The sequence below is a fragment of the Pangasianodon hypophthalmus genome, chromosome 18, assembly GCF_027358585.1.
Source record: "Pangasianodon hypophthalmus isolate fPanHyp1 chromosome 18, fPanHyp1.pri, whole genome shotgun sequence".
NCBI classification, from domain to species: Eukaryota; Metazoa; Chordata; class Actinopteri; order Siluriformes; family Pangasiidae; genus Pangasianodon; species Pangasianodon hypophthalmus.
Genome location: NC_069727.1, coordinates 6,565,166 through 6,574,947, shown reverse-complemented (window position 1 = coordinate 6,574,947; position 9,782 = coordinate 6,565,166). Strand labels below are relative to the sequence as shown.

Sequence of the window (9,782 nt, the reverse complement as noted above, 5' to 3'; positions counted from 1 at the left end):
AGTCAGATGACAGACACCAGTTTAACAAATCCGAGGAATGTGTAAAGGACATTAGAGAATGGATGATGATTAACTTCCCCCTACTCAATTCTGGCAAGATAGAAGTACTTCTACTAGCACCACAGGCAGCTAGAAGCAGGCTTTCTGATTACGTAGCAACTCTGCATGTCCTTTCAGTTATGTCATGTGCAGCAGTAAAAAACAGTGGTGAGATTATTGACTCCAGTCTCTCATTTGAAGCTCAAGGAGATAATATTATTAGAATAGCCCTTGTTCATTTCAGAAATGTGGCCAAGATTAGAAATATAATGTCACTACAAGATGCAAAAAAGCTAGTTAATGCTTTTTTGCTTCTAGGTGGGACTAATGTAATGCCTTGCTGTCTGAATATTCAGATGTTGAGAAGCTGTCTACCGGCTGAGAGTGTCAGTCTGGCGGCCTTGATCTCTGCCTGCTGAGCAGGGCTTTGCTGTCTGGAGGCATTGGCTTAGCAGCCTCACTCTCAGCCTGTGGAGAATAAACGGAATAAATTTACAGAATAAACAGTTGTTATCTATTTATCTGGAAGATGGCATAGTTTGTCTCACACTCAACTTGCTGAGCAATACTCCTCAAAAACTGCAACCTCTAGTGGCCTTGCACCAGGCAGTAAACTAGGAACAGGACCATCACAGAAGCACAAACAAAACAACAGTATGTAGTATGTAGTATCTATGTTGATACTAGATCCTGTACTCAATCCCCTACCCACACATTTCCTCAAACAGAAGCAATCAATCCTCTAAAAATAATCAATTCCCCCCTTAACACTGGCTTAAATCCTTAAAACCAGCTGTTATCAAACCCTTGATCAAAAAACCTGACCTCAACGCTTGTCAGCTATCTACAGGCCAATATCAAACTTCCCTTGCATCTCCAAGATCCTAGAACAGGTTGTAGCGCTGTAGTTAAGCTTACACTTGCATAGAATTTGAATAACATTCATGAAAGCTTTCAGTCAGGATATAGGCCTCATCGCAGTACTGACACAGCGCTGGTTAAAGTGGTAAATGACCTACTACTGGCCTCTGCTCAGGGTTGTGTCTCCTTGCTTGTGTTGCTTGATCTGAGTGTAGCTTTTGATACCATAGATCATAATATTCTTCTAGATGGACTAGAAAATGATGTTGTAGTTAAGCAAATGGCTCTCTCCTGATGGCTCAGGTCTTATTTGTCTGATCGCTATCAGTTTGCAGATGTAAATGGTGATGTCTCCATGCAGTAGGAAGTAAAGTTTGGTGTTCCACAAGGCTCTGGTTTAAGCTATATATATATACTACATCTAGGTATAATTATACATAAACATAGTATTAGCTTCTGCTACTATGTCAATGACACACAATGTTGTAAGAAACATTGGATGCTGATTAACTACCTTAATTCTGACAAGACAAAAGCACTTCTGCTAGCACCACAGGCAGATAAAACTCTGGATGGCATTTCAGTTACATCATGTTATTTTTTAAATGTTTTATGGTCTTAAATGAACAGGTTTTCAGAGATATTTTGCATACACCTTTCCCCTTTAACTGACTTGAGCATTATGCATGAGCTGTTTTCACTATTTCTTGTTTTGTATTGGGTTTAAGGCTATTCTATTATGAAATGTTTTGAAAGATCAAGTTTTCTTGGTTCACCCTCTTTGTGTTTCTCAGTCAGGTGTATGGTTTGTGTATCTGTATGGTTAGTACAAGTCGCTTAAGTAATCATCTTGGGTTCTATCAGTTCAGTTTTTATGAAGGCTGATGGAGATGCATTTAACTGGCGGAATGCTAATAAAACTCAAGTTTGAGTAAAAATTTACTTATAAAAAAAGAGGAAAACTGCTAGTTAAATTTACTTAATTTTTTATGAGAATAATCCTTGCTAAACCTTAGTTAAAATATGCTTAGTTAAATTTGTGGCTTTGTGTGGAAATTGTTACCATGATTTTCTTGAGAAAATCTCAAATCTCAAAAAGATATTTTTTCAGTGTACTGGATTTCTGACAGATTTAGGTGTTAAGTGTTACGTTTGGTCTTCTGTATCTTACAGCTGACAAAAAAAAATCCACATCCATGGATGAACACATCCATGTCGATCCAACATGGTCACATATAGATTTATAGCAATCTGCATAAATAATTTGTATGAAAAGTTAAAAAGTTTAAGAGAACCAGTATGAAATTAACGGTTGGGATCCTATTTAAAATCTTCTAAATCCAGCCTCACCACCCTGGCTTGTTTGAATTCAGACACATAATCTGGTCTTTTAAAATGGATATTGGTTTCTTTACTGATTACTGTACAGATGTGGCTTTCATATCTTTTAAACATTTTTGTGTTTGCTGGTTTATAAATAGCTTTAAAACAGCCAGCTACGACTAAAATGTCAGCTTCTTGTAATGGATGAATTACATTACAAGAAGATGAATATTTTCCTGAAGTCTTTCAAGGAACTGATTATGCTTTTGTTTTGAAAGACACAAAAAGTACCTTTGTAACTTCTGTAGTTTTGTAATGACCTTTTTTCCCCTTTACAGATAGCTATTTCCTCATCATTGTTTTTAATTTCCTACAATAAAAATCATCCATATCGCTTTATCACAAGGCTCAACCTGAATCCTCTTTGTGTGTGTCTATTCTGGGTGTGTTAGAATTCCTAGTACATCTTCCAGTTACTTTCTCATAACAGAAACCCAGTGAAAACCAGATCCGCCTTGTGGCTAGCAAACAAAAGCACCATTCGGCTTGTTCTGCTCTTACCTGTTTGATATGGGATTCTATTTTTGCAAGGTGCTCTGAAAAAAAAAGCAGATAGTCATGGAACATTTCCCATCTGCTACCCTCATCATACTCACTCACTGAGATCATGACTAAACGCACGAGGCACCCAGACATTGAATATGATGATCCACTTAAGAAATGAGTTGCTTCATGAAAGTGTAGTGTGAATTTGTGAGATATACCAAATCGTTTTTCTTACAGAGCGTGTGAAGATAAAAAGGCATCTTGTTACATGGATTTTATGTTACAGTTTGGTTAAAAGCATAAAGATTAGACATTCCTGAATGATGCAATCATGGCTTGACGTTGCTACTCATCAGCTGAGATGGAGTCAGATGACTCAGGAACTTGGCCGGGTCAGTTTACAAATGTTACATTGACACGAATGCTGTTGCTTACGTTGTGTTTGAACAGCAATACTGTACACATTGCATTTGAAGGACGTTGGTCATAACATTTTATTTGAATGGCTGCCACAAAGGTTCATAAGCACTGCATAAATCTTTTTATAAAATAAAGCTGAATGAATTAGCAGTTTCTGTCAAACCTGTGAGGTGACATTAAAGGCTTTACGTAATCTATTGCTTTGTCTCTACATGAATGAGAAAGTCCTTTTTTAAAGACTATTTTAACTTTGAGACATCTATGAAGTATCCATTCCATTTTTATATATTTACCTGAAATATAAAAGTATATATTAGTGCTTGACTGACCGTTAATTTAGTTTGATGGCATGAAAATCATTCTTTCTAATAACAATCCAGCTTTTCTACCCAGACATACAGGTTTATTTATGGAGAACATTAGGTATTTTTCATCTAAAATACACATTTGAGAACTCATCTTTTGTGTCTATTGAATAAATAACAATCTTTAACTTGCAGAGACAACATTTCTTTAGATATCTGCGGCTTAGTGACTCACACTCACTCACGTTCAGTAAACACTTTATCCTGGTCAGAGTTGCACTGGATCTGAAGCTTATTCTAGGAACACTAGGAGTGAGGCAGGCATACATCCTGGATGGGACGTCAGTTCATCCACAGGGCATCATGTGCACAAACATTCACATCCCCACTCACATCTAAGGGCGATTTAAATTCAAATCAAATTCAAATTTTATTGGTCACCTACGCAACCATACACAGTACGATGTGCAGTGAAATGCTTTTTTCTACTGTCCATGTCATAAAAATAGAATGTACATAAACCAGAATTTACTTCTATATAGATAGGAAGGTAAAATTATAAAAATATATTTATTTTATAATATTTATTTATTTTATTAAAATAAAATTTTTGTGATACAAAGATCAGTGGCAGAAACAGTACGACTCTATTTTGAATAATGTGCAGATACTTGCAGTTGTTTGTGCAATATATGCTCTGCAGCATCAGGCTGAGGTACTGGGTGCTGCACAAATAAGTCCAAGCTCTAGTCCTGTGTGTTGTCCTGGTTGGTTCTTCCTGTGGGAAGAAGCTCCTCCTCATTCTCTCTGTGTTGACCTTCAGTGAAGTGACTTGTGGCCAAGTATAGTGACCCATACTCAGCATTTGTGCTCTGCATTTAACCCATCCAAGTGCACACACACCTGGAACAGTGGGCAGCCTTTTTTGCTGCAGTGCTCAAGGGTCTCACCTCAGCCGTGATATTGAGCGCTGGTCATTCACTCCCCCCACCTACAATCCCTGCTAGACCTGAGACTCAAACCCATGACCTTCAGATTGCAAGTCCAACTCTCTATCCATTAGGCTACGACTGCCCCCCTAAATTTAACTCACCCCAGATGGGACTCGACCCCACAATCCCTGGCTTAGGAGGCCAGTGCCTTATCCATTAGGCCACTGGGGCTGGGAGTAGAAGCACTTCCCTGACCACAACAGAGAGAAGAGTCCATTGTTTGAATGGCTGAAGGACTCACTATCTTCCTGGTCTTGGTCCAGCACCACTTGCCGTAGATAGACTGCAGGTCAGGGAGCTCAGTGTGGATGGTATGCTCGGCTGATTGCACCACCCTCTGGAGAGCCCACCTATCCTGCTTGGTGCCGTTCCGAAACCAGGCTGCGATGCTTCCCATCAGGATGATCTCGATGGTGCAGGGCAGTTTAAAGTCCCTTAAGCGTCTAAGGTGGTAAAGACGCTGACAGGTCTTCTTCACCAGGGTGTTAATGTGACAGGACCATGACAGGTCCTGCATGATGTGAATACCAAGGTATCGGAAACTGTCGACTCTCCACTGGGGCCCCGTTGATCTTAAGGGGCTGGTAACTCATCTCCTGCTTCTTCCTGAAGTCCACTATCAACTCCTTTGTCTTGCTGACATTCAGGAGGAGGTTGTTTTCCTGGTACCAGTTCTCCAGGCTTTTAATCTCCTCTATGTAAGCCTTTGTTATCACATACAAGGCCCACCACAACAGTATCGTTAGCAAACTTGACAATGGTGGTAGAGTTGGAAGTGGCCACACAGTCATAAGTGTACAATGAGTACAGCAGGGGGCTCAGGACACAACCCTTAGGGGGCTCCAGTGCTGAGGGTGAGGGAGGGTGAGACATGTCTGCCCATCTGTACTGCTTATGGTCTGCCTGTCAGGAAGTTGGAGAAACACTGACACAGGGATGGGCTAAGTTCCAGGTCCTCCATCTTGGTGGTAAGTTTGGAGGGAATTACAGTATATAGCAAATCCACACAGACACTGGAAGAACTTTGTACAAACATTTCTCAAAACATTTTCTCATGTCTTAAACTGCTGGCAGACATAACTAGGTTTTAAGCTAAAACATCCTGGTACTGGAGTTCAGTGGAATTTGTGTCACACTTGACAGTAGCAGCTTATATTAGCCATGCAACAAATTTGAGCAATTTATCTTACAAAACCTGCCTACTGGCATGTTTTTGGGAAGTAGCAGGAAACCCAGGCAAACACAAGTAGAACATGCAGAGAAACTCTACACAGACAGTAACCTGAGCTCAGGATCGACCTGGGGACCCTGGAGCTTTAAGGCAGAAACACGACCTGCTGCACAACCAGCTTAGAGACTTCATTAATAAAAAACCACCAGCATTAGACAGTCAGATGTAGAAAAGTTAATACCAAAAGATCCAAAACAGAAGCAAATATCCTGCCTCTACAGAATCTTGAGCTTAACCTCTAAGGAGGACACAGACAGATTTTTTTTAAGAAACTCACCAGCATCGTCATATATAAGAACTGTATATTGTTATGAATGTGTTATGAAGGCTGAATGTAGGTGTTGTTGTTTCTTTTGGCCTTGATACTCTACAAAAACTTAATCCTGGTCTTAGTGGCTGATTCAGACTGAAGGTTATTTTAAGAATTCATGATTTATAATGGGATATGGGGGAAAATTCCATTTTTACCACATTTTATTTCTCTAATAGGAGTCAGAACATCGCACAGAATTGCAGTTTTAGGGTATATCTCTACTGCACAGTATAATTGTCAACACTAAACTACCTAAGGTATACACAGTTTATTTTACCTCTTGCTGCATGGGAATACCCTGCCATCAGGCATAGCCTTTTCAAATTGAGCATTCATTGGCTTTTCCTTGACATTATCCTTGTACCACTGAGTCAAATATTATTCTGCAAGTCCATAAGTCAGGCAGCACACCCCCTGTTCCTCCCCTCTCTCCTGTGTTCCATGGTGGCAGTGGAAAGTCGCGTGATTGTGTGACTCTGCTGCTAGTCACTTATTAATCCTGACTGAGAACCAGCTGAGACGTCATCTCCCTCCTGCCATACACACACATGGATTTAAATGGTTTGCTTTCCAGCACTTTGACTTGCACTGGTAACATTTTTCTAGGTTCAATGGTGAACTTCAGCCTGAGGTCCAACAATACACTTTCTCCGTATGTCTCCAGTGTGATTTTATGCTGTTTGGTTGTGAAAAGCAAAGCTTTAGTTTCCAGTATGTGAGTGTTGTCTCAGCTGCATTTCAAATATAGTTGCTTTAAAATATCCTCTAAAGAGAATAACAGCACTGAGCCTCTTCCTGTAATGTCTAGCATGGTTGGAGATTTTAGAGGATCCTGTACACTTCCCCATGAAAAAATCTGAGCTACTTTATACTCTTAGGTTTGTGGTGGACTGTAGTGGACCAAATGGTATTTACAGTGGGTTCAGAAAGTGTTCAGACTCCTTCAGTTTTTGCACATTTTATTGTGTTGTATGGTTGAGTACATAAGTATTTGGACAGTGACAAAATTTTTGTAATTTTACCTTTGTGCACTACCACAATGGATTTGAAATGAAGCAATCAAGATGTGATTGAAGTGTAGACTTTCACTTTAATTCAAGGGGTTTTAACAAAAATACTGCTTTAATCATTTAGGAATTACAGCCATTTTTTAGATAGTCTCTCCAATTTCACAGGCTCAAAAGTAATTGGACAATTGACTGACAAGCAGTTTCACGGCCAGGTGTGTCCTGTTTCCTTGTTATTTCATGCCAGATTAAGGAGATAAAAGGTCTGTAGTTAATTCCAAGTGTTGAATTTGTATTTGATTGCTGTTCATGGGAACTCTCACTATGCTATCCACAGAGGTGTTGATGCAAGTGAAGGAAGTCATCATTAGGCTGAAAAAAAAAACAAAAAAAAAATGGTCAGACAGATAGCAGAAATTTTAGGAGTGGCCAAGTCAACAATTTGGTACATTCCTAAAAAGAAGGAATGTACTGGTGAGCTCAGCAACACCAACAGGCCTGGAAGACCATGGAAGACAAATAAAGTGGATGATCGCAGAATTCTTTCCTGTGTGAAGAAAACCCCTTCACAATATTTAGCCAAGTCAAGAACACTCTTGAGAGACACCTTAATGAATGTAAAGGGTTTACCTCAAGATGTAAACTACTGGTAACCCTCAAGAATAGAAAGGCCAGATTAGACTTTGCTAGAAATCATCTAGACTTTGCTAGAAAAAAAAGCCTGCCCAGTTTTGGAACAAGATTCTTTGGACAGATGAAGCCAAGATTAACTTGTACCAAGGACAGATGAACAAAGATTAACTTGATGGGAAGAGAAGAGGAAGGGCTCAGGATCCAGAGCATACCACATCATCTTTCAAACATGGTGGAGGCAGTGCTATGGCATGGGCATATATGGCTGCCAGTGGAACTTTGTCACTGGTGTTTATTGATTATGTGACAGCTGATAGAAATAGCAGGATGAATTCTGCTCAGATTCAGTCAAATGCTGCAAAATCGATAGGACGGTGCTTCACAGTACAGATGGATAATGACCCAAACATACCGTGAAAGCAACCCAAGAGCTTCTTAAGGCAAAGAATTGGAATGTTCTTAAATGGCCAAGTCAGTCACTTGACCTCAACCCAATTGAGAACGCTTTTCACTGACTGAAGACAGAAAGACCCACAAACAAGCAGCAACTAAAAGCGGCTGCAGTAAAGGCCTGGCAAAAGATCACAAGGGAGGAAGCTCAGAATTTGGTGATGTCCATGAGGAAGCGAAAACATGTTTTTAGTTGATTTATTACAAATCAAGAACTAAAATATCTCATTTAGATAAGTATTCATCTCACCCTTTGGTGAGATGTCTCTAGAGCTTGACTGGAGTATACAGTGAGCTCCATCTTTGTGAAAAGAAAGATGTTTGGAACCACCATGACCCTTTGAAACTCAGTAACTTGGCTAGAAGCTCTTTGGTAGGGAGCTGACCAAGAACCCAATGAATACTCTAACAGAGATTCAGAAGTTCTCCACAGAGATGAACCTGTTGGCAGGATATCTATCTCAGAAATACTCCATCAATCAGGCCCTTATGGAAGAGTTCATAGAAGGAAGGACACATCTGAGCGAAAGGCATTTGGTAGGCACTTAAAGAACTCTGAAAGCACGATGAAAAAAAATCTCTGGTTTGATGAGACAAAAATAAAAAATTTTGGGCTGAACTCCATACGCAACATCTGGAAAAAATAAAACAGGTGCTGCTCATCAACTGGCTAATATCATTACAGCATCAGCATGGTGGTGGCAGCATCATCCTATGGGGGTGCTTCTCAGATGCAGTGTATCAGGGGGTCAATTTTTTGACCATAGTCCTCTGTAGTGTGCATTAGTTCTTCATAGTTTGTCACAGTCATTCCTGTAACAGTTTAGTTTTATTTGTATGAAGCCTTTTGGTATGTATTGCGCTGTTCTGCAAGAATAAAGAACCATAAGCCTCATCAGTCAAGCTTATCAAGTCAAAAACTTGGTGTACAAAAAAGATACAGTCCTGTCCAAACCATAGTTTGATTTGGCTCTATATCTATGTTTGGTATAATGTTCTTGTTGAAAGATACAGCTATGGTCAAATCTTAACCTCTTGACAGAGACAAACAGGTTTATTATATCCTAGTATGGAATTCCTCATGCCATAATTCTTCAGAAGAGCCCCAGTTGCAGAAAAGCTCCAAAGCATTACTGATCCATTAGTGTTCATGGCCAAAAAGTTTGATTTTGTTTCTATGTGACTACATTACACAATTCTAGTTTTAGTTCTAATGATGCTTGGTGAAGTTCAGATGCTGCATTTTGTGGATTTCTTTCATTCTGTGCTTCCAAACAGTGTTGTGTTATGGAGGTGGTGTCAAGTGGTTTATTTTAAAATTTCACAAACACTAAATTGTGCATTTCAGAAAAAGCCAATCTTTGAGCTCTTCTTAGCCTCCCTTAGCATCCTCCTTACTGTGTTAGGGAAGGACGGGTTACTAGGTGACTTGGCAATATGCACAAATGTTATAGACTTCAAATTTTTTATTAACTGTTTATCTATTTTTTTTTACATCCATTACCAGATATGTGCAGGTCAACAACTATCTGGCTATATTGTGTTGAAAGCTCTTTAGTTTTCCTCCATGGTAATGAAAGTCAAAGGGAATTTCTGTGTATGGGTTCACATTAAACCCCTAGAGAAAACCCCTATGAGCCTAGAGACTGAGGGGAAATTTTA

At 39.5% G+C, this 9,782-nt stretch overlaps 1 non-coding gene across 1 annotated transcript; it reads right to left on the bottom strand.

The window, feature by feature from the left end:
- Positions 1-4,584: 4,584 nt before the first annotated feature.
- Positions 4,585-4,657, bottom strand: trnar-ccu (transfer RNA arginine (anticodon CCU)). The gene has a single exon. It is a non-coding gene; the product is annotated as a tRNA-Arg (tRNA).
- Positions 4,658-9,782: the final 5,125 nt, after the last annotated feature.